General features: G+C 41.8%; 1 protein-coding gene across 1 annotated transcript in view; it reads right to left on the bottom strand.

Moving 5' to 3' along the window:
- The window catches only part of ctnna2 (catenin (cadherin-associated protein), alpha 2), a 1,317,235-nt gene extending 1,302,577 nt beyond the window's left edge, over positions 1-14,658 (bottom strand). The window contains exon 1 of the mRNA XM_063047106.1: positions 14,234-14,658. The gene's annotated coding sequence lies outside the window, so the exon portion shown is untranslated. The remainder of the gene's footprint in view (positions 1-14,233) is intronic.
- Positions 14,659-15,319: the final 661 nt, after the last annotated feature.

Below are 15,319 nucleotides of genomic sequence, written 5' to 3'. Positions count from 1 at the left end.
GGAACTATATCATTTGCATCTCCGTAGTCTGCTCTCCACCAAACACTCCCCTGTCTCGTATTACATCTCCTTCAGTTACATGGGAAAGTACTATTTTTATTTCACTATGTTATCCCCTCTCATACTGACAGACCCAGCAAGGAGGTGCAACAGATAAAATGAATGCCAGACACAGCAGGAGCTGCCATTTAAGAGTGGCAAATTTGAGAGCATCTGCTTCTGAGGTGGAACTGTTGGTATTAAGGTCAAAATGCAAAGTTTGACAATGTAGGTTTCAGCATAGTCAAGTTCATCATAACCTTACATCCAATCCATTTTCACAATGCATTTCATCAGGAAAACTAACAATATCATCAAGGATGCCTACCACCCTGGCCATTCCTTTTTCTCTCTTCTACCTTTTGGGAGAAGAAAAAGGAGCTTGAAACTCCAAATGATTAAACTTAAGAACAGCTTCTTCCCGTTCAGACCTCGAAACAAATCAGCTCTTTCACATCACCTTCCTGGTGTTGCTATTACATTCTCAAACCCTTAATTCTACCTTTCTCATTACTGTCACTTTGGCATTTCTTGTTGATCTGCCTCAGTTCGCACTACAATAATTTGCATCATTCTGTTATTTCTCCACTCATCGCTGCATTTCTTGTACAACAATATATAATGTGTACTCTGTGAGCTTCACATGCGCAAGGAATTTAAGGATTTTGGAGACAGAGATGGAGTTGCAGCGAGCAATTCCATTCGAAGAGGAGTCAAAGTGGAGAAATTTGGTGCCCATCCGCCTAAACCAAGTGCAAGGTTAAATCGCTTTAAGCGCCGAGCCAACTTGGAGAGGTCAAGAACAGCTTCAGGCTGGGCAGTGACTCAGTGACTAGGGCCCAGTGGGACACCACCCAGTGTTTGAACAATTTAAACGCAAAACCAGGTAGACTGGAAAGGCTGGGTGCCAGGACTGCAGCCGAGGGTCAGGACGATTTCACTCACTCTCCTGCATTGTTCATTTCACTCTCCACGGCCATGACGCTATTCTGCTTCCACTACGTGCTTTGTGTCTGCGAGTTTCACAACAGTTTGTGCCACTATACAATGAACTTAAAACAAAAGCTTTCCAGCGATTCGGGTGAATGGACTCACTTTGGTTTGAAATGCTGTTGCTTGCTTCTATTGTTTGCATGATATTTGTTTTGATTTTCCTTTTTCGCTCGGCATTTGGTGTTGGTCTTTCTTTTTTTCTTTTAATTGGGTTCTTTTGGGTTTCTTGCTTTATGGCTGCCTGAGACAGACAAATCTTAAGGTTGTTTAGTTTATACATACTTTGATAATAAATTTACTTTGAATATTTGAATTTGATAAACTAACCTGATCTGATCCATTGGTGGAAAAGGCTCAGAGGAAAACTGATTTGATCTTGTTCCTAATATCCTATCTATAGTCCATACTACAAACATGGCTTACCAGTGACTAGGGAAATGGATGCAACGGCCTGTGACATATTTAAGATAAAGGCTGTTACTGATCTTTTCATTTCATGGACCTCAGCCGGCCATTTTTGTAGAAGTTTGCCTAATGCACTCTAAACATCCAGACAGCAGCTACAGAATTTTCCTAATCAGCCTACAATTACATAAAAAAAGGAGATTCATTCAAGTTAGATAAACATAATTTCTCTTTAAGCATCTGTGCTGGCTCTCCTTTATCAACTTCTCCAAGTACCTATTAGAAATAATTAGGAAAACTTACATTAAATCAATAACTAATACCTGGTGCTATTCCTTGCAATGTTTTTAAACAAGGGTGTAAATTTGCTATTTTCCTGTTCCTCATGTCACCTCCAATTGTACTCCAGTAGTTGGAAAAGAACAGAATGGCATGAAATTCACATTGATGGTCCAACTGACAGTCACTGAACATTTTACTGATGAGCATAAAAAGTTTGTTTTCCCTTCCCTCCACTACCTTTCAGGACAATTGCTGTAACTGTCACTCAAACCAAAATAATTAAAACCAAGCCCCAAATGAATTTCATCCAAGGGCCTCGACGTGAGCTTAAGATGAACCCATGAAGCTGTTGACCTAAGCTGTCATCATTTAATGGATTATCACTCAGCCTATTTTGCCCCATGGCAAGATTTGGTCCAAAGAATTAAAAAGTGCCTCTACACATGATGTCATTGAACGTCACTTCACCTTTTGAATAGACCTTGACATTACATTAATTGAACAAGCTGATTTCAATGTCATTCTATTTGATCAAGATCTTCAAGGCCAATTAATGAATGCATCCATTTATCATGAGGGGATTTTTATTTATTCAACTTTCTGGATATGAACATCACTGGCAAGGCCAGAATTTATTGCCAGTTCCCAAAATGCCTCTGTACAGATGGCAGAAAGTCACCTATTCAAATCACTAACGAATATGCTCTCATAAAACTGTTGGATTGGGAATTCAAGGAGTTTGACCAAACAACGTTGATGGGAAAGTGATAATATTATCAAGTCAGAACACTTCTGACTTGGAAGGGAACCCAAGGTAGTGGTGATATTCCCTTGCACTTCTCTTATCTATCTTCATGGCTCGGGAGATGTTAATTAAGCAAGTGCCATGAATATGATATAAATGCAAACTAACATTTCAAGGGATGATCATAGAGGAGGCTTAAACAAGCACGTTGTCATGGATGGCTTTTCATTCTGGTAACTGGCAGCAAACCGATACCAATTGCATGCTAGATAATATAAAACTGTTATCATGGTTGGGTGATAACATCTTCATTTCAGAATTACTTGAGATCTGTGTTAGAATGCTAGCTGCTAGAAAAATGAAAGAATAGTGGAAAATCTTTGATATTGTCAAGAAAGTCCGTAAATATTTCAAAACTTTTCCTGTGGAATCAGACGTCAATGAGTAGTGATGGACAATACTATTTCAAGATTATCTGTAATCTATTACACATTCCTTTGACAACCTGGCTTTCATAATGGTGATGTTCAACGACAATGTCTGGAGATTGCAGGAGTGTAAAAAGCCGGATATGCAATGCATTGTTAAACCAAAGTTCTGGAGTTGCCAGAAATATTTAGAATATTTCCATTTATTAAAAAGATTGCTGTGAAGAACCAATTATCAGTGATAATGTTGTGCACGGGGGCTGGGAAGGGAGGAGCTGTTTTACTCTGAAAGATGGGATACCATTGTAGTGTTGAGGTTAGCACAATGCTGTTACAGCTCAGGGCATTGGAGTTTGAAGTTCAATTCTGATGACTTATGTAAGAAGCTTATACGCTCTCCCCGTGAGCATGTAGATTTCCTCCAGTTGCTCCAATTTCCTACCACAGCCCAAAAAACATACCTGTTAGTAGGTTATTTGGTCATTGTAAATTGTCCCATGATTATCCTATGGTTAAATAGATGGGTTTCTGGACAATGCAGCTCATTGGACCAGTGGGCCTGTTTCATGCTCTATCTCTAAATAAATGAATAAAGCACACGCTGCAATGAGCTTGGAATGTAAAAGTTACACAACCTCCTGGCATACCTTGCACCAACCTCTCGGAAGTTCCCTTCAGTCAAACTATGGCCCCTAATATTACAAGAATGGAAATCCTTGAAAATTACAAATAGCAAGATTTGACTTTTTAAGGTGCAGTCCAAATTGCTGCATAAGTGGAGATGCATTAGATGTGGTGTACTTAGATCTTCAGAAGGCCTTTGACAAGGTAGCACACATGAGGCTGCTTAGCAAGATAAGAGCCCACGGAATTACAGGGAAGTTACTAGCGTAACTGGTGGAGCACTGGGCGGTCAGCAGAAAACAGAGAGTGGGAATAAAGGAATCCTATTCTGGCTGCCTGCCGGTTACCAGTGGAGTTCCACAGGGGGCGGTGTTCAGAACGCTACTTTTTACGATCATCAATATTCTTACAGGTAGGTTTGCTAGAGACGCTCCAGTGGATTTAAACTAGATACAAGGGGGGGAAGGGAACCAGAGTGTAGGAACAGATGTAGGGGAGAAGGAAGAAAAAGAAAATAGTAAAGTTGTTGGCACCGTTAGTGATCAACAGAGAGTAGAAGGTGGAAAATTTCTTAAATGCATTTATTTTAATGCTAGCAGCATTATAAGAAAGGTGGATGAGCTTAAAGCATGGATTGATACCTGGAAGTATGATGTGGTAGTTATTAGTGAAACATGGTTGCCGGAGGGGTGTGACTGGCAACTAAATATTCCTGTATTTCGTTGCTTCAGGAGTGATAGAATTGGAAGGACAAGAGGGGGAGCTGCTGCATTGCTTGTCAGAGAAAATATTACAGTGGTGCTCTGGCAGGATAGATTAGAGTGCTCGTCTAGGTAGGCTATTTCGGGGGAATTGAGGAATGGGGTGTAGTAACACTTATAGGGTTGTATTATAGACCACCAAATGGTGGGGGGGGGGGGTGCGAGAATTGGAGGAGCAAATTTGTAAGGAGATAGCAGATTTGTAGTAAGCACAAGTTTGTGATTGTGGGAGATTTTAATATTCCACACATAGACTGGGAAGCCCATACTGTAAAAGGGCTGGATGGTTTGGAGTTCATAAGATGCGTGCAGGAGAGTTTTTTGCAGCAATTCATAGAGGTACGAACTAGAGAAGGGGTAGTGTTGGATCTCCTGTTAGGGAATGAGATAGGGCAGATGACAGAGGTATGTGTTGGGGAGCACTTCGGGCCCAGCGATCACAATGCCATTAGTTTCAATATAGTTATGGAGAAGGATAGGTCTGGACCCAGGGTTGAGATTTTTGATTGGAGAAAGGCTAACTTTAAGGAGATGCAAAAGGATTTAGAAGGAGTGGAATGGGACAATTTGTTTTATGGGAAGGATGTAATAGAGAAATGGAGGTCATTTAAAGGTGAAATTTTGAGGGTACAGAACCTTTATGTTCCTGTTAGGTTGAAAGGAAACGTTAAAAGTTTGACAGAGCCATGGTTTTCAAGGGATATTGGAAACTTGGTTCAGAAAAAAAGAGAGATCTATAATAAATATAGACAGCATGGAGTAAACGAGGTGCTCGAGGAATATGAAGACTATAAAAAGAATCTTAAGAAAGAAACTAGAAAAGCTAAAAGAAGATACAAGGTTGCTTCGGCAAGTAAGGTGAAAATAAATCCAAAGGGTTTCTACAGTTATATTAATAGCAAAAAGATAGTGAGGGATAAAATTGGTCCCTTAGAGAATCAGAGTGGACAGCTATGTGCAGAGCCAAAAGAGATGGGGGAAATTTTGAACAATTTATTTTCTTCGGTATTCACTAAGGAGAAGGATATTGAATTGTGTAAGGTAAGGGAAACAAGTAGGGAAGTTATAGAAACTATGATAATTAAAGAAGAGGAAGTACTGGCGCTTTTAAGGAATATAGAAGTGGATAAGTCTCTGGGTCCTGACAGGATATTCCCTAGGACCTTGAGGAAAGTTAGTGTGGAAATAGCAGGGGCTCTGACAGAAATATTTCAAATGTCATTAGAAACGGGGATGGCACCGGAGGATTGGCATATTGCTCATGTTGTTCCATTATTTAAAAAGGGTTCTAAGAGTAAACCTAGCAATTATTGCCCTGTGAGTTTGATGTCAGTGGTGGGAAAATTGATGGAAAGTATTCTTAGAGATGGTATATATAATTATCTGGATAGACAGGGTCTGATTAGGAACAGTCAACATGGATTTGTGCGTGGAAGGTCATGTTTGACAAATCTTACTGAATTTTTTGAAGAGGTTACTAAGAAAGTTGATGAGGGTAAAGCAGTGGATGTTGACTATATGGACTTCAGTAAGGCCTTTGACAAGGTTCCCCACGGAAGGTTGATTAGGAAGGTTCAATCGTTAGGTATTAATATTGAAGTAGTAAAATGGATTCAGCAGTGGCTGGATGGGAGACGCCAGAGAGTAGTGGTGGATAACTCTTTGTCAGATTGGAGGCCGGTGACTAGTGGTGGGTTTGTCATACACATTAATGATCTGGATGATGGGGTAGTAAATTGGATTAGTAAGTATGCAGATGATACAAAGATTGGTGGCTTTGTGGATAATGAAGTAGGTTTTCAAAGCTTGCAGAGAGATTTAGGCCAGTTAGAAGAGTGGGTTGAAAGATGGCAGATTGAGTTTAATACTGATAAATGTGAGGTGCTACATCTTGGTAGGACTAATCAAAATAGGACATACATGGTAAATGGCAGGGCATTGAAGAATGCAGTAGAACAGAGGAATCTAGGAATAATGGTGCATAGTTCCTTGAAGGTGGAATCTCATGTGGATAGGTTGATGAAGAAAGCTTTTGGTATGCTGGCCTTTCTAAATCAGTGCATTGAGTATAGGAGTTGGGATGTAATGTTAAAATTGTACAAGGCATTGGTAAGGCCAAATTTGGAGTATTGTGTACAGTTCTGGTCACCGAATTATATGAAAGATGTCAACAAAATAGAGAGAGTAAAGAGAAGATTTGCTAGAATGTTACCTGGGTTTCATCACCTAAGCTACAGAGAAAGGTTGAACAAGTTGGGTCTTTATTCCCTGGAGTGTAGAAGGTTGAGGGGGTACTTGATAGAGGTACTTAAAATTATGAGGAGGATAAATAGAGTTGACGTGGTTAGGCTTTTTCCATTGAGAATGGGGGAGATTCAAACAAGAGGACATGAGTTGAGAGTTAAAGGACAGCAGTTTAGGGGTAACATGAGGGGGAACTTCTTACTCAGAGAGTGGTAGCTGTGTGGAACGAGCTTCCAGCAGAAGTGGTTGAGGCAGGTTCGATGTTGTCGTTTAAAGTTAAATTGGATAGCTATATGGACAGGAAAGCAATGGAGGGTTATGGGCTGAGTGCAGGTTGGTGGGACTAGGTGAGAGTAAGAGTTCAGCACGGACAAGAAGGGCCGAGATGGCCTGTTTCCGTGCTGCAATTGTTATATGGTTATATGGTTATATAGCTTGTCACACCAGACAACCAGCCACTCTAGTGTTGTTTGGTTGATGTTGAGCAACTCAGTGTCAGCTAAATCAGGTGAGAGTGGGCAGTTGCGCAGAACGTGTTCAATTTTCTGCAACCTTTCGCCACACTCTCAGGATTCGCTGGTCTTTACACCCCACCATATTGTCTTCCGTCCTACAAACTCCCGCTCTCGCTCTGATGAGAGTGCACCACTTCCGTCTCTCAAGCAGTGCCCCCTCTGGTAACATTTCTGTGGGGTCTTGCACCGTATTGTTTTGTGGGGTTCTGGCTTCTGTTTGTTGCCAGAGATCAATCCTGTATGTTTGGGGGGGATGTTCCGTGCGGTAGTTCCTCCACTGTAGCAAAGCTTTTCCTCGATTTTAGGCAGTTGGAAACTGGCACATGATGATGTAATGGGTGCCATGGATCCGAGTTCTGTTTACCTTTTTCAATTTTTGTTGTAGTGTCTCTTCGGATCTCTGGGGCAGCAATGCCCGCAAGTCTGTAAATGATGTTAGTGGGTGTGGGGTGCAGCGAGGCCGTGATTATTCAGCAGGCTTCTTTAAGCAACAGGTCTATTTTCTTCGCATGGGCTGATCTGCCCCACACAGGTGCACAGTATTCTGCAGGTGCATAGCAGAGTGCTACGGCAGTTGATCTAAGTGTGTGAGCATTAGCTCCCTATTTCATGCCTACTAATTTTTTCAAGACATAATTGCGAGAGCCAACTTTCTCTCGGATTTTTTGGATGTGGTGGCAAATGAGAGCGTCCTATCCAGTGTCAGGCAGTGCCAGGGCTGATCCCCTTGGTAGCTTGTTCTTTTGTGGACGCCGCCTACTCTTAGTTCCATTCATTTCTACATAAAATCTACGATTTTCTCGGAGGCTTCTTATTGCTTTGACTGTGGTTTCGTTCTTTAACATCTTAGATAATTTCAGTAGAAGGCCTCTGTGATTCACAGTGTCATATGCTGCTGTTACTGCTGTTACAGTCAACGAATACTGCCCCTGTAATTTGTTACATTTCAAAGCTATCCTCAATATACTAGGTTAGGTTCAGGACTTGACCGCAGCAAGAGCGGCCTGGCCTGAACCCTGCTTGGTCTGGTGTTAGAAGATCATCAACTAAGAGGGATATTCTTTTTAGTATGAATCTCTCATAGAGTTTATAGAGGGTGCAGAGCAAGGAAATCGGTCTGTACTTTTTACAATGTATGACAATGAATTGGACTATGGTATTACTTGATTTGTGGCTAAATTTGCTGATGATACAAAGATAGGTGGAGGAGTGGGTAGTGTTGAGGAAACTGAGAGGGGAATGAGCAGTGAAGTGGCAAATGAAATACCATGTTGGAAAGTGTAAGGTCATGCACTTTGGTGGAAGAAATAAACAGGCAGACTATTATTTAGATGGGGAGGGATTTCAAAATGCAGAGACGTAAAGGGACTTGGGAGTCCTTGTGCAAGATACCCTAAAGATTAACCTCCAGGCTGAGTTGGTGGTGAAGAAGGCAAGTGCAATGTTGGCATTCGTTTCTAAAGGTATAAAATATAAGAGCAGAGATATGGGGTTGAGGCTCTATAAGGCACTTGTGAGACCACACTTGGAGTATCGTGTGCAGTTTTAGGCTCCTTATTTTAGAAAGGATATACTGACATTGGAGAGGGTTCAGAGAGGATTCAGGAGAATGATTCCAGGAATGAAAGGGTTACCGTATGAGGAACATCTGGCAGCTCTGGGGCTGTATTCCCTGGAATTCAGGAGAATGAGGGTGGATTTCATAGAAACATTCCCAATGTTATAAGGCCTGAAGGGCCTTGGCCCTAAAAATCAACTGTTTATTCCTCTCTATAGATGCCACCTGACCTGCTAAGTTCCTCCAGCATTTTGTGTGTGATACTCCAGATTTTCGGCATCTGTGGAATCTCTTGTGTTTATGTAATGGTGAATGCTTCTTTTCATTGACTTGTTGCTAGGAACCTTAACATTTTTTCATTATATATATGATTTGAATATGGACATTAGAGGGCTGTTTACGAAGTATACAAAAGTGATGGTGCTGTGGATAGTCAGGAGGGTAATCTTTGTTTATAGGATGAACAACTTAGTAAGACAGGTATGCATTGGCCTATAGACAACCTATCTTACCTACTTACTGACAAGTGTGAAGTGAGGTACTTTGGGAGGATTAAAAAGGCAAGAACATACATAATAAATGGAAGGAACCCAGGGATATTAAGAAACAGAAGGACCTTGGTATATATTCCAAAGATCTCAAATGTGTTAAAGAAGTCGATAAAATAGCAAAGTCATGTGGAATACTTCCCTTCCGTAGCTTGGAATATAAAAGCAGAAGGATACAGTACAGCTTATATGAAAGTAGTTAGGCCACAAATTGGAGGGTTATGTGCATTTTAGACACTGTACTACATGAAGGAGGTGTTGCAGTCTCCTCGGTGCAAAGAGAGATTTATCCAGATGTTGCCAAGAGTTGAGCATTCCAGTTATGAGGAGAAACCTGATGTGATTCCTTGGCAGAGGAGGAAACAGAAGGTCGACTATACAAAATGCTGAGGGGCATAGAAAGTAGATAATTAGAAACTTCTGATCTGCTACCAAGACAGAGGCATACAAAACCAAAAAGGTACAGGTTTAGGTAACAGGTAGGAGCCTTTAGAGGGGATCCAAGGAATATATTTATTTCACCCAAACTGGAACTGGAACACAGTGCACAATGCAGACACTTTTACTACACTTCAGTATCTAGCTGAACACTTGGATCTCAAAGGCATAGAAGGCTTTGGACCAAATGCTGGATTATGGGATTAATATAGTGATGCACTAAATGGTCATCACAGATGAAGGGAGTCTTCATGTTTTATATAACCTTGTGACCCAAATTTCTGTCATTCTTCTACCCTTAACTCAAGAAAAAGTCTGAGAAGGTAATACTGGAATAAGGAGCATCAGTGACCTCAGTATTTTTTCTTTTTTTGTATGGGCAACATACAAATCAACAGCACCATCTATCATGATCACGAAGCAAAAAGGTAAATGTGACAATGAGCCTGGTTGTGCCAAGCAGCCAGGACATGGATGCAAACTTGCCCCAAGAGCACAAAAGTCACAAATCTCTATAATGGCTATCGTAATAAACTTACTCTGTAGACACCACTCCTTAGATGTTGAGATATGAAAGCAGATACATATTCCTATGCATTCCTATAACTCTCTTGAATAACAATCATCCATTTTCAAGAAGAAGCAATGCCACTCAAAAATCTATTACATGTAGTTTCTAACTGTCAAAATAGCTGTGAAAGACTGTAGAAACCTTGGTGGCAAGTGAGAGAAGAATTGGGAATGAAGCAACAGAGAGCTCGGACAAGATGGGAGAATGCAGTTGAGAGGAAAGTGACCTGGGCTGATCTTTGGAAAGCCGAACCACACCGCATCCAATTTCTCATCCAGGCGGTGTATGATGTGCTTCCAAGCCCATCAAACCTGCACACATGGGGCAAGGCAGAGTCATCTGCATGTCCACTGTGCTCCAAGCGAGGAACACGGGAGCACATCCTCAGCGGCTGTGCAAGGGCACTTGGTGAGGGACGGTACAGGACATGATCAGGTCCTGAAGACCATCGCTGAAGCCGTCAGCGCAGGAGTTGAGTGAGCGAAGCGGTCCTGACCCTTCAAGCAGACCATTGCCTTTGTCAGAGCTGGGGAGTAGCCAATACCTGCCAAAAGAACATCTGCAGGCATTCTGACCTCTGCAAGGGACTGGCAAATTTTGGTGGACCTCGAAGGGCAGCTGAAGTTCCCCAACCATATCGCAGCCACCAACCTGCGACCAGACATTGTCCTAGTGTCTGAGTCTACTAAGCAAGTGGTGCTGCTGGAGCTGACAGTCCCATGGGAAGATAGCTTGGAGGAGGCCTTTGAAAGGAAGCTCAAGTACGCAGGACTGGTCAGCAACTGTCAGCAGGCTGGATGGAGAGCGAGGTGTCTCCCAGTGGAGGCTGGTTGTAGGGGATTCATAGCCCATTGTTTAGTTAGAGCCTTCAGCATTTTGGGCATCGAGGGAGAGGGGAAGAGGAGAGCCATCCGCAGTACCACCGATGCGGCAGAGAGGGCCTCAAGATGGCTGTGGCTCAAAAGAGAGAAGCCATGGAGTCATAAGTAGCTAGCCATCTGGACACAAGCTGGGGTCTGATCAGCCCCGGCTGGGTCACCTGGAGGAGGTTGTGTGATGTTGAAAGACCCGAAACACCCGATAATACCAGGAACATCACTGAAGATGTGTCCAGAAGCATCAATAGATGTATGTACACAGCACACTGCTAGGGAATAAACAAAACAATTTTTAATCAAATAAAACAGGTTTGAAAGGTGATGCTAGAGTGTAACTGCAGTGCAGTTGGTAGACTACAGATGCTGCAGCCATGGTGAATGGTAATACACTGGTGTGCAGCAATGCTAATCACACTGATCTCTTACCCTTTATCGTGTCAAACTTTGAGCATCAGAAGTAAAGATAACATTCCACCAGTCTGATCTGTGCCTTGAAGATAACTGAAATATTCTGGATTTTCAGGAAGTGAGCAACTCACTGCAAGATGACCAGCCTCTGATGTGCTCCTGTTGCCAGAGCATTTTATGTTGCTGGTCTATTTAAATTTCTAGTAATACACAGAATAATGTTGGTATCTTGACAGTAACTGTATGTTGAATATCAAGCATAGGTAGTTAGTTTATTGGAGAAGCCTACTACTTGCCATGTTACAAAATTGTATTTATTTATTGAATAATACAGCACAGAGTAGGCCCTTCCAACCCTTCGAGCCACACCGTTCCATCATCCCCAACAAACTTGATTAACCCTAACCTAATCACGGGACAATTTACAATGACCAATTAACTTACCCGGTAAGTCTTTGGACTGTGAGAGGAAACCGGAGGGCCTGGAGAAAACCCCTGCATTCCATGGGGAGGATGTACAATGACTCCTTACAGAACGGTGCTAGAATTGAATTTCGAACTCCAGGATACCCTGTGTTGTAATGGTGTTGTCCTAACCACTATGCTACTGTGCCACCACAATTACTCAAGGATATTATATAGGTCTGACTGCATGCAAGCAGAGGCTGCCACATAAACTTCTGCATCACCTCCCAAACCTCATTACATCAATTAAACTGAACAGTGATGTCATTATTAGCAAGTATCTCCAATTCTGAACTTATAATGGAAGGAAGATCATTGATGAAGCTATTATCCAATAAACCTCTGTACCAATATCTTGGGGCTGGAATAACTTAACTCTAACAATTACAGATATTTTATTTGTGAAAAATACAATTCCAGCCAGAGGCAAGTTTTTCCTCAATTTCTGTTAACTTCAGTTTGACAAGAGCTCAATGCCATATTCAGTCAAATGCTGTCAAGGTCAAGTGTCACCTCTCTACCCTAGTGAGATTTGGAGCTAAGAGCTCCTGACTAAACCAAAAAGAGCACTAATGTGCAGGATAGTAGTGACAGACATTAATGAATGAAGTGCATCTTCCGGTCGTTTCATGGTCACCATTTTTACGACAGTCACAATTATGGGAATTGAACCAAAGTCTTCTAGTCAGTGGTCCAGACTTCGCATTCTAGTCCAGTAATTTAGTCAGTACATCACTGACCTTCAATGTATTGGAGCCATCTCAAGGAGCTTACGATCCATGTAAACAATAAAAACATATTTCTACTCCAGGGGAATATCAATGATTGCAAGTGGTAGATGAACTCTAATACAGCTAATAAGAAATTTATGAGAAAGTGTGAACAGTGAAAATGGAGCCTATTAGTACCAAGTATAATACTAGTCCTTTGCTCAAGGAATTTAAGGAATTGGAAATTTAGAAGTTAACAGAGGAGGCTTTGCATGGACAGTAGGGTCAGCTTGTGTAGAGTCCATGTTTAAATAATTGTAAAATTAAATACAAGCAGTCTGTACATTCACAACTCAGGCATTGGCTTATATCTAGATCCTCATCCAAGCTAATTACTTTTGGAATTACTTTCAGAACATCCTGAAAAGTCATCTATTGTTCTGACAATAATAAAGTGAGAATACAAATTGCATATGATATTGCATATTGCTCATCATGTTTACAAATTGGTTTTGTTAAATTAACCATGACAAACCAGTAAACAAGACTTGTCTTGACAGACTAGAGTTACATCCAAATATTCAAATCATGGAAAAGTACATTAGATACTATTGCAGTTTCTCTGTTGCCCTCAGAAAAAAAGCTTCTATACAAATTCTTTAACCCAGTTCAGAAACGTAATCACATATATTACAATAATGCTATTTGTCTCACTTTTGGACGAGAAATCTTATTCTAAAAACAAATGTTAAGTCTCTAGCTTTACAAAAATCAGGGACAGCAATGAAAATAATAAACAGTACACTTATTCCAATGTTGAGCGAGACTTAAAATCAAAAAAAGCATGAATTTCATACACCGCCTGAAATTTCGCACAGTGAAAAGTCACCAGTAACAGATGAAGAGTGGATTACAGGAATAAAAACGGCAGATTGAGCATCCCCCACAACCCAAATTTTTAAGTATTGTCTGGGGGAGTGAGATACGAGGAGATAGAAATAACCGATAACGTGAGGGCACGTGTATCATCACCGTCAGTTTATAACGCCGCAATCGAACTAATAAAACCAACAAGCTTAGCAAGGATTTCCTTTGTACATTTCTTTATTCCTTTTTAGCAAAATCGTTGCGGCCTGTAATGCTCCTGAAGGCCCAGCCAGCTCTCATTGAACGAAGAATAAAATTTTGCTTTCATTCAAAACAAAATATAGATTTTCATTTTTCACTAAAAGTAAAAAGCATTATAACCTCTGATGAAATGTCATGCGGTTTAGTGAAGAACGTGCGCCGCGGGGAAGGGGGGCAAGCTCCTGAAACAGCTAATACTTTTCCAACAGTACATCTAAGAAATCCTATCAGTCATAATGCTTTAAAGGGAGTCGAATCCATCACTGTATAGTTATATATGTTTAACAGCGTATTATAAAATTAATCTTGCCCAAGAATGCACTTTTAGAAAATGCACTATTAATTCAGACTTTTTATTGAAAATGAGTCAAAAAAGGCCACGTTTAAGATTTCAATTACCCGATACGTTTAAAAAAAACTGCAACCATCCAGTACATGGGCGCACACAAAAGACTGTCAAAATGACATTTTGCAAATGAACTCCGCTACGCACCTGCCGATTTCTTGTCCCTTTTTTTGGGGGGGAGGGGTTGGAGTACAGCAGTTGTGTGTTCCTTTTAGTGATTGTTGCTTGTGGTTTGGATCGCTCCTCTCAAGTCTCTCTCACAGTGTGGCTGCTGGTGTCTATGGTGATGGAGAGAGGGAGGGTGGCGGCGGTGCTGCTGCTGCTGACAATAATGATGCGAAGCTCACAACTGCTGCCTGCCGCCGTCGCTCGGCAATCGCAAACACCACCTCAGGACAAGAAAGATATCGCTGTCTAGGTTTTTTACCCTCCTCAAAACTCTTTCACCCCTCCTTCTCCTTTTTCCTTTTTTAACCACACCGCCGCCGAATGCGTATTTACAGCAACGCTGTCAGTCTGTCTACCCCGTGAGCGAAGCTGCCGCTGCCAAATAGAGAGCCGACCCCTCCTGCCGACCGCCCAGACCACCAATCAGCGTGCCCTGCGCGCGCGTTGCTCGCGCCTCCACCGCGAACCTGGTCCTTCTCCCACCGCACTTCCAGCCAATCGCCGCTCTCGGCTGCTCCGCGCGAGGGTGGAGTGCGCTCGCTCGCCGCTCCGAGCGTGGTGCCGCGCGCTCGTTCACTGCTCAGATCGAAGGCGCCGCGCGTCGGCTCGCTGCTCCGCTGAAAGGTAGCGCGCGGGCGCCTGATGGGCGAGGGCGGAAAGATAACGGCTTGTTGCCATCCTAACTACCCAAAGGCACTCTGATGATGAAAAGCTTCGAGATTTTGAAAGGAACAGATCAAGAAGTCCTCATCCATTTTGATTTGGCATTAGCGGATACAATGTAAGATTTAAAGGCAGGTTTCAGGAGTGAAGTTGGCGAATACTTCTGCATCAGAGAAAGTGGAGGGCATTAGAAACTCCCTTACATCCTATCTTGAACAAGATCTGATGGGTTTTACTGTAATAGATTTTACAAACTTAAAAGATTTTAGATGTATTAAGACTATGAAATAAAAAATTATCTAAGGGATTAAAAACTGTAAATAATGAAAATAAGAAGCATAAATCGTGCAAGGCTCAGCTGAACAAGCAGCATCCATAGAAGATAAATAGTTAATATTTCAG

Source organism: Mobula hypostoma, chromosome 4, assembly GCF_963921235.1.
Source record: "Mobula hypostoma chromosome 4, sMobHyp1.1, whole genome shotgun sequence".
Classification (NCBI taxonomy): Eukaryota; Metazoa; Chordata; class Chondrichthyes; order Myliobatiformes; family Myliobatidae; genus Mobula; species Mobula hypostoma.
The sequence above is the reverse complement of the archived record's forward strand: the minus strand, read 5'-3'. Positions and strand labels throughout refer to the sequence as shown.